At 32.8% G+C, this 10854-nt stretch overlaps 1 pseudogene across 1 annotated transcript; it reads right to left on the bottom strand.

Moving 5' to 3' along the window:
• Positions 1–3931: 3931 nt before the first annotated feature.
• On the bottom strand, positions 3932–4400 carry LOC308497616 (riboflavin kinase-like; annotated as a pseudogene). The gene has a single exon. The product of its transcript is annotated as a riboflavin kinase-like (transcript).
• Positions 4401–10854: the final 6454 nt, after the last annotated feature.

Raw genomic sequence — 10854 nt, 5'->3', positions numbered from 1 at the left:
CTCAGTGTTGCAGACAAAGAGGCAAGGTCATTGTTATACCATCCCACACTGGTGCCTTTCCAACTCTTGCTGAAGTGACTTCCAGGGGATTTAAAGGGCTAGTGCTATTTAAACACCTCCGACCCCATCATTTTTCCTTTTTCCCCATTTGGGAGCCAGACATTAAAGACTAGGATATCCAAGAGCAACTTGAATATATGGGGCAATGAGAAAGTCAACACACATGGCACAGGAAATGTATGGGCTCAGCAAAGGCTTGAGAAGAACTTAAGGTTGTAACATGGGTTGATCCTTGGCACAGAGACAGTTTATAATAATCAGAAAACAAAAAAACTAAAAACAAAAAACAGCAAACCCTAGTGAATGGAGAGAGTCTGATTTTCAGTTACCACATTATTAAATTCAAATGTCATGTTCAACCAAAAACAATTGCAAGGCACACAAATAAACATGAAATTATGGCCCATTCAAGGGGAAAAAAATAAAACAACAGACACTCTTAGGTAAAAGATATGATGTTGTATGTACTAGACAAAGACTTTTTTAAAAATTGCCTTAAAGATATGCAAAGAACTAAAGGAAGACATGGAAAAAGTCAAATAAAATATATATGAACACAATGGAAATATCAATAAAGAGATAAGAAACCTAAAAAAAAACCAAAAATAATTTCTGGCACTGAAAAGTTTAATAACAAATGAAAAATTCACTAGAAGCGTTCAAAGGTGGACTTGAGCAGCCAGAAGAAGATAAAATGATGGATATTATTAAGTCTGAAGAACAAAAAGAAAGAAAACTGAAGAAAAATGAACAGAGCCTACAGGACCTATGGGACACCATTAAATGAACCATCTTATACACATTGTGGAAGTGCAAGATGAAAATGTTCTGGAACTCAGTTGCACAACAATGAGAATATACGTAACACTAATGAACTGTGCATTTAGAAATGGTTAAGGTGCTAAATATTTATTTATGCATTTTTACCACAGTTAAGGAAGATATTTTTAAATAAAGAAAACTAAGAGAATGCATCTCTAAAAACCTAAATTAGAAGAAATGCTAAATTCTTGAGAACGAAGTAGAATGATTCCAGAGTAAAAGCAGACTCTAAAGGGATGAAAGAGGCCTTAATAAACACATGACATTACTTTTTCTTTTTAATTCTTTGCAATAACATGACCATTTATACAAATTTTTAATATTTATCTTATGAGTTTATTTGTACAAATATTTAATAGTTATCTTATGGGTTTATAAAATGTTTCTACATAATGTGTATGATGACTAAAGAGTAAAACATGAAAGGCGTAAAAAGACATATGCTGTTATAAGATATCTAACTTTTACATACAGTATTAATCCTGAATAACCAGTAGGGTGATCACCAAAAAATAACTGCAAATGGAGTTCTAAATTTAAAAATAGTCTAAAAATTTAAACGATACAAAAAGGATAACAGAAAAATGCAAAAGGGAAAATGCAGAGAAATAGCATTTCTCACCATCCAACATACACTATACACTGTACATTTTGTCTTTCTTTATATTGTATCAGTATTCTCACTTTCCACTGGAATGTATGTGAAAACAGATAAATTTCTGTTTTTATGTATTTACTTATACATTTTTGAATTAATTTCAATTTTACATTATCTGATACATATTAGACTTAACTATTGGTTGGATAAATGATTAAGCTCCAGATTTAATATCATTTTTATTTATTAAGGTAGAACTAATAATCTAATATGAACCAAATATACCCACAAGAGAGAGTAAATGAAAACAATTTATATTCTTTACCTGAGTGCTAAATTCAATTTCTTGTTTTCTAAATCTTCCTATTATTATAACTACATATTCTTAGTTTTTGAATTACACTGTAATTTCTGGTTGGTTGGCAGCTCAAGTTACTACTTTAAATCCTATCAAGAAAAGCATGAGTAGAGAAGAGTTATCCTTAATAGAGTCTGGTTGGAGTCAGATTATCAGGGGTTCAAGGTGCTTTATAAAAAATGTTGTATGAACTTCTTAATCTTATTCAATTGAGCTACACAGTACTTGAGAGAACTTTCTTATAGCACTTTGATATTCTAATATCTGGTTCCAGAAGTAACCATTAAATTGCAGGGGTATTTTGGGAAGTTTGGTAGGAGAATTACTAGAATTTAATAATTTTGAACATATTCATAATTACTAATAATATTATTTGGACATTTGAAATTGTGTGTGTTTTATATTACCATTTAGATATAAGTGTATAACATACTTTGCAAGGTTTCTGTCAAATATTTTCCTCTAAGATATTATTAAATAAATAAATAGGACTAGATGAAGTTACAACATCACTTCCCTTTCAGACTAATTTTATCTGTTTATCTGGACCAGTTTTAAGATTACCTCTGGGTTTGTTACGGGACTTACTTGGAGAGAGAGAAAGAAGACAGAGAGAGACAGAGACAGAAATGGAGAGAGTTTGAGTGAAATTAGTTTCCAATGTTTACTGCTACTTTTCAACAGATCAAATACCACAGTGCAAGAAAACATATGACTAAACAATGACAGGGTTTTTCACTCAAACCATTAGCTATAGCTTCTGAGTATCTGGAAAAATTAGAATAGATAGAGAATGAGGATAACCCAATAGAAATGGATCATTCTTACAACCAAACATATATTAAGCTGTTCCCTGAAATGACTAGTTTACACTTTCATGTAAGATAAATTATAAATTAAGAAATAGAGGAAACATCAAAGGAGCTCAACCATCATATTGGATTTTACCAAAACCTTTAGGGGAGAGGGGGAAAAATAAAACAATTAAAGTCTATTACAACAGGCCTAATTCTTTAAAAACCCACATGGGAAGTGTTAACACTGAAAAATAAGAGAACCGTTTATTTAATAAGGGGGCCTCCCAAGGATACTTAGGAAGTTGCATTAAGCAAGTCAGAAATATTCCTTTAAAAAGTACTTAGTAAGTTAGTTCTCAAAAACGTAATCATAAGTTTATCATGAGCTTGGTGGAAAGTGCTCATATGTTTCACAAAACATCAGCTGAAGTGCCTCATCTGGGTGCCAGAGGACCTACTTTGAGGATGGAAATCAACCTTGGCTGCCAGGTGCTAGGGGCAGGATGCCCCTTCCCACACTTCCGCTGCTCTCTAAGGTCTCTTCACAGGCTACTTGGCCTTCCTCACAGCAGGGTGGTTTGGTTACAACAGTGCCTATCACAGAAAAGGCTGAAGTACGTATCATTTTTGTGACTTTGCTCCAAAAGTCACATGGCATCCTTCCTGATGCATTCTATTTGTTGGAGTAGTCAGACGACTCTGCCAAGTTCCAAGGGAAGCGGGTATAATCAACTGCTATAAGATTGATGTAAGAGTGGCAAAAAGATCCAAATTTCCACACTCGGCTCTTTTTTGATCTACACACAATAATGCAGATGAAGTAAACACTTTTTTTAGGTTTATAATAAACTATCAAATCTCTGTGTAATACCATCTACTTTTATAAACCTTCTCTGTTTAGCAGATTATACTATACAAGCAGATTATGCTATACAAAATATTGATATATACATATCAATATTTTAAGACAAGAATTATAGTTTTCATCTCAAACTAGTGACTCACCTTTTTACCCATAGTTATAGGCATTTCATTTTCATTACAAGGCACTTACGACCTTTCTAGTGTTAGATTTCACAGCATACTACATAAAAAGAACCTTCATTTTTAAAATAAATCTTTTTAGTAGTGTAGCACAATGTGTTTAATTGAACAGTTGAAGTATAATACTGTTTAAAATAATTCATAGCTGTAGGAAAATGTTTGATTTTTAAAATGTAACCAAGGATAGAGTGCATAGTTATGAACAGTAAAATATTAGAAAACAGTGAATGAATAAATAAGATGATTTTTTCATCAGTGGTCAGTCATTACTTTGCTCTTAGGAAATGGGAAGAAATTGTCTCCTTTGAGTTTCAAATGTTCTGGTAAATCTAGTCATTTCTTAGCTTTCTCAATATCACTTTGAATGGCTGAAATAAGTGACTCTAAAAAATCAAGGTTTCTTTCTGGTCTGAGATAGCCAACAATGGCCACATTGAAGGTTTCCCCACAGTAGTCCTCTTTGAACATATGCATGACATGAGTTTCCATGGACTTCTTTTTATCCTTGTAGTATTCTTTCCACCTGATGCTCACCACCATCTTATGGGCATCTCCACTTCCAAAACTGGCCCCAACATAAAAAATGCCCATGGACAAATCAGCTGGAAGATTATCTATTTACTTGTTCAGGAAAGTTAGCCATGGGGATGAAAAGCTCCTTGGAGCCAAGGACAAATCCCTGTACCATTTGGCCATGGCAGAAGTAAGGCAGGTACCTCATGATGCTGTGTGTTCTGGGCACCTGCTGGGGCCAGTCCGCAGGTTTGATGGAGATGGAGGCCATTCAGGGGATGCCCGCGCCACACCCAGGGGCCCCTGCCCTCACCAGCTCCAACCCCTAGGCCAGGCTGACGCATAACAGGCAAGGAAGCTCTGGGGTGATGGGTCAAGGCAAGCCCCTTGGGCTGCTGACCCAACAGAGAAGCTGTCCAGTCACTCAGAGGCTGCACTGAGAAAATATATATAAAACAATCACCTTCTAATAAAAGATATCACTAAGTGTTTCCTAGCTTATTGAAATATGCATTATGCATGGTAGATGTTTACAAGGTCAGACAATTAAGTTGGCAAACTCATCCTAGAAAAGGTGCCCCATTCCTCATTGCTGAATATTACTACGGTCACCTTTGAGGTACTCCCCTTGGGAAGCTATGCACCGACGCCAGCATCTAGCATTCAAAGCAATTTTGGAACTCTTTTTCTGGAATAACCATCAGAGCTATTGTCACATTATCCTTCACGTCCTGAATGTCATCAAAATGTCTTCCTTTCAATATTTCCTTTATCTTTGTGTAAAGAAAGAAGTCCTTGGGGGCCAGATCAGGTGAGTAGGAAGGGTGTTGCAATACAGCTATTTGTTTACTGGATAAGAACGCCCTCATAGACAGTGCCATGTGAGCTGGTGCATTGTCATGATGCAAGAGCCATGAAATGTTGGTGAAAATCTCAAGTAGTTTTTATCTTTTTCACACTGCCTTTCTAGCACTTCCAAATAGTAAACATGGTTATCTGTTTGTCCAGTTGGTATAAATTAATAATGAATAATCCCTCTGATACATATATATATATGTATGTATGTATGTATGTATGTATGTATGTATGTATGTATAGTCGAAACTTAATTGTCAAAACTCGTGAAACTTTACTAGATTTTTCTGCCCGATAACATATCTTGATGCCTTCTTAATAGAAAATTGTTCTTGAGCCAGACTACTTGGGTTTAAATCCTTGCTCTTCCATTTTTTGTCATGTTAGAAACAATATTTCACCAATCTCCTTTAATTACCATTTGAAAATTGGTAAAAATAATAATGGTACATCACTTACAATGTTGGTCTAGAATTAAATATTTCACTTAAATGTTTAGAATATGATCTGTCTCTTAGAAAGTATATAACTTATGTTTTTAATGATTTTTTCTACCCAGGACCACATATTCAGGTGATGCAAATGATTTTAGAGTTGGCCTTATCAAAAATGATTGTTAGCAATGTAAATACTAATTTTCTGCAACAAAATCACTTCTCTTGAAAGCAAATAAAAATGATATTTGAATTTTCCTTTTCTTAATATTTGTTCTATAACTTTCCTGTACTAGCTTGAAAGAGGAAAAGCTTCACTTTATCTCATCGTTTCTGCCTCATGAGCACTGACTTTCAAAATACAGAAAAATAATTTGGTACTGATTGCTTATTTTCTAGTGATTCATTTTACTGATTCCCAGCATGCTTATTTATACTTCCTGTTAGCAAATTTTAGAGTGCAGTTCTGTAAGTGCTCTACATGAGACATCTCCATATTATAAATGGATTTTAAGCAAGCAAATCAAAGCACAGTTGACTTTTTTCCTTGTATTTATTCATTTACTTAACCACTAGAGAGAAGTAAAACACATAATCCCTGTTCATAGTGAATGTCAATGTTTGGGTTACTAGATTTTATCAAGGCTCTGACTGTCACTTTTTTTTTTCTAGTAGCTATGTTCTTTTTCTCTCAGACTTAGAGTAAAGGCAAGAGATAATATTCTTTCAATTACATGGTTTTCAACATGCTGATAACCTTTAATCTCAGCTAGATTGTTGAAAACTGAAAAAAGAAAAAAGACACCCAGGGCATAAATTCACTTTACAAATGTCCCTTTTGGAAAATGAGCAAAACATCTAATAATGGGCCTCAAAATAATCTCAATTATTTTAAACTAAAAAATGGTTTATATGACTACCGATTTATAGAAATTAGTATAAAAATTTTGAGAATAATACTAGTAATTTGCAAATACTTATAATTTTTAATTTATTTAGTTCATACTTTTTACTGTGTATTATGTTCAGATGACTCTGCTCACTAAATGATATGAAATGTAAGATAAAATAATTGTGAACTTAAAATAGCATAAGTTTGATAAACAAAGCGCCAGACTAGTAATAGTTTTTTCGCCTTACTCTTCTGTTCCTTTAAAATGAAAGATTGAAAAGGATTTCAATGGTTCAATGTATAATAGGTAAGTCAGGCCTTAAGAAATTGCTATGCTGTCTTCAGTAAAATAAGATTGAAAAATGTCCTAATAATGGGATGATGATATCTTTTCTTTTTGGTTTTGGATGTAAATTCAGAATAGAGTAAAATTATACAAATAAAAATAACTGGCAAATAAATATACCATAGTAGAATGTATCTTGTAAAATTTCATTTATGTTTATTATTGAAATTTTGAATGACGATATTACTTTTCAAAATTAAGATCATCCCTTCAATTTACCAAATGACTTGACTTTTTTGAGTCTTGGAAGAGTAATAATTCCTAAGTAGTCTATTAGAGGTACTCAAACATATTGAAATGCTAATAGCAATCGTATATTGGCTGGAAATGTATTATTATAATAAACAATGAATTAAAACATTTCATTACTTCTCTTATCTAGCCCACCAGCCACCTAAATTCAGCTCAAATATTTGTGTCCCAAATGCTTTATCATTTGTGTTTGGAGATGTATGTTGTTGTCATTTTTGTGTTACAAATGATGGCTTTTATGCCAATTTCTACCATTGCATAATACTACAAATATGACTAAAAACTGTTAGAAAGCATTATTTTTAATCCCTTTGTCCATATTTCTAGTATCTTCCTGCAGAATTACTATTACTACAGTTAACTCTATGAGATGTTATTTCAAAATTGAGTTTTCTCATAACTGTGACTTTGCAGTACGAATTAAAATATTTTTTCATAAATGTTTTAATATTTTAATTATTAATTATGACACATTTCAAACATATAGAAAATAGCAGAAACTAATATTACATATACATATCTGTTTATTATTATAATTAAATATATATTATGTTACCTTTAACTGATTTTGTTTCTCCTTTTAGAAATAAAACCTTTCAAACATAGACAAAAGTCCACATATTATTGTTGTCCTCTTTCATTCCTCAGAATTAATCAAATTCCTGAAATTGGTATCATTTCCATATTTTTTTTACTATTCTCCTATTGTGTGTGTTTTAATGCGTAGTATACATCACATACAGCATTGCGTTGCTTTGCTTCTTGAAATGTTACATAACAATGGATTCAATAAGCTCTCTTAGGATTTTGTATGTCACTGTAAAATAAGTAAAATTGGCCAGTATTATCCTATGTATGCATTGCCCTTTTTGGTTTCATTATAAAATAAAACTATACTAATATACAGAGGGTGCTAAAAATGTATACACATTTTAAGAAAGGAAAAAACCTATTAAAATTATGATGATGGTGACCAATTTGAGCACCTCTTGTAATTGTAGAAGTCAAATGTGACTTGTACACATCTTTTGTTATTGGTATATATTGAGTATTACAGTTTTAAAAATATTTTTCCTTTCTTAAAATGTGTATACTTTTTTTTGCACACTCTGTATATATATTTGGGGTTCAACTCCTGGATAAGATGTATATACACACTACTTTTGTGTTTTAATGAATACTGGGGACTCTCACAAGTAGATAAAGCAAGCAAATAGAGGCAAAGATCAGAATTCAAAAGATCATCAAAGGTGCAGTGAATTTAACATTTTTTTCTTCCTCTGCTATCTCAGTGCACCAGAAGAGACCACTGGGGGCTCCATGAGAAAGACTTTAGTTCTTTCTTGCTCAAGGAGTCTGAAAGGGAACCCCTAACACTCTCAGAGAGTGTACAAATTTTTCTCTTTTGTTTTCTTTCCTCTATGCTCCTTTGCTCCTCATTCTTTTAGCAATCTCATCATAGCATCAGCAGCTGGCAGTAATGGAAGCCTGACGGAGACAAAATTCTAAGTGATAGGAGCTTTCCTCTTCCTTCAATGGGATATGTTTCTAAAAATTTGGTTAACATTTCACCAGTTTCGCCTATCTCTTTTCTTGTTTTTCTTGATGCTGGTTGCAGGAGCAGTTTTGGGAGTACACAGCAAGCAGAGTATATAAATCCACAGTTCTTTTTTTCTTTTTGTCTGGAATTTCAGAGATTAGCCCACATATTTACCATTTCCATATTTCTTTCTTCCCGATGTCCCAAGATTTCTTTATTTGAAAAAAACAAAATTAAAAAAAATTGACAAATCTCAAAGGTTGACAAAGAAAAAAGAGAGAAGACACAAATTCCTGGTATCAGGAATGAAGCAGGAGATATAACTAAACACCTTAGAGACATCAAAAAGGATGATAAGGGATATTAGAATCTACTTTATACTCATAAACTTGAACGTTTAGTAAAATGGACCAAATCCTTGAAAAGCACAATGTGCCACAACTCACATAATATGAAATAATAATTTTAATAGCCTTGTAACTATTAAATTGAGTTAATTCATTAAGAAACTCCTAAAAACTAAATCTCTAGGCCCACATGATTTTCTTGCAGAATTCTACCAAACTTATAAAGGAGAATGAACAGTGAATTTAGACAATTTCTTCCAGAAAATACAAGAAGAGGGAGTCTTGTCAACTCATTTTATGAAGACAGGATAACTCTAATACCAAAATGAGAAATGTTATGCAAAAAGGAACCTATAGATCAATATTCCTTATGAATAAAGATACAAAACTTTTCTACAAAATGTTAGCGAATATAATCCAGCAATATATACACAAAAATTATATATCCTGACCACATGAAGTTTATTCCAACAATACTAGGCTGATTCATTATTTCAAAATTAATCGTGGTAATCCATCATTTTAATAGGCTAAAGAAGAAAAAATTACATAATTATATAATTGTATTCTGAAAAATCATTTGACAAAATTCAACACCCATTCATTTAAAAACTCCAGCAAACTTAGAGGTTGCTGAGTTTGATAAAGAGCATCACTAAAACCTTAGCATAAGCGTCATACTTAAAAAACAGTGTTTTTCATCCTTCAGATTGGGAACAAGGCAAGAGATTTCTCCTCTCAACACTCTTTTACAGCAGATGACTGCGAGTTCTAGCCAATGTAATAAGACAAATATGAATGAATGAATGAATGAATGAATGAATGAATGAACGAAATAATGGGCGAACACATTAAAAAAAATGAAACCATCCGTATTTATAGGTAACATGAATTTTTAATGGAGAAAATACCCAGAAATCACAGAAACAAAGAGCAAAAACAATCAGAACTTCTAGAACCTAGTTCAACAGGGTCACAGGACACAAACACACAAAGATTCTATCTTTTTATATATGAGTAGTGAACATGTGATCATCAAAATAAAAATATAACAATATCATTTATAACTACTCTAAAAATGAAATACTTAGATATAAATCTAACAAAACACATGCTAAAAACTACAAAATCCCAATTAAATTAACAAAAGCTTTCAATAAATAATACCTTGTTTAAATAAAACATATAGTGTTCATGGATTGGAAGACTTAACAAAGCAAAGATGCAACTCTATCTAAATTGATAAACAGATAACATATCACCTCAACTACTCTTGCTTTTTCCCCTTGGCACTTTTATGCCAGTGTGTTATTATTCAGTTACTCAGCCTGCACATAGATGCAACTCAGAAGTGTGAGGATTAATATATCCCAGGAAAACCACTCGAGTTTAGAGGGGAGTGGTGGACTGAATAGATAGATAAAAGGCTTCCACTTCCCATCCTTTAGGTAGAGAATAATGGCAGGCATTTGGATGCATGTCAGGAGTCCCTAGCAGAATCATACACACATTACCCAGAGCGGCAATCTTGGTAACGCACACTCAAACTGCCTTTTCCTACTTTCCTGCATCTTCAAATAAACCATATCTATATAAATCCTTGGCGCACAGATTTTGCATTTGTAGAAACATAAGATAAGACAATAATACCAGAATATGGAGATATTTCTTTCTTTCTTGAAGAAATGCTTCAAAATATACAGAATATCCTCTTTAAAAAAAAAAAAAAAAGAACAGACTTACTTTGTAGAGCAGTTTAGGTTCACAGCAAAATTGAGTGGGAAGTACAGAGACTTCCCATAATACTCCCCCAGTCTCCCCTACCATCGACAGTCCCTACCAGAGTGGCACGTTTGTTACAAATGACACATCTATAAATGCAGCATATCTTTAACAGAACCTCTCTGCACAAAAGTGGAGAATGTAAAAAAGAAAAAAAAAAAACACTGTTTGCTTTGACATAACACTTTTTTTTTGAGATTGAATTGCATATAAA

This window comes from Rhinolophus hipposideros (genome assembly GCF_964194185.1).
Source record: "Rhinolophus hipposideros genome assembly, chromosome: 5".
Taxonomy (NCBI): domain Eukaryota; kingdom Metazoa; phylum Chordata; class Mammalia; order Chiroptera; family Rhinolophidae; genus Rhinolophus; species Rhinolophus hipposideros.
The sequence above is the reverse complement of the archived record's forward strand: the minus strand, read 5'-3'. Positions and strand labels throughout refer to the sequence as shown.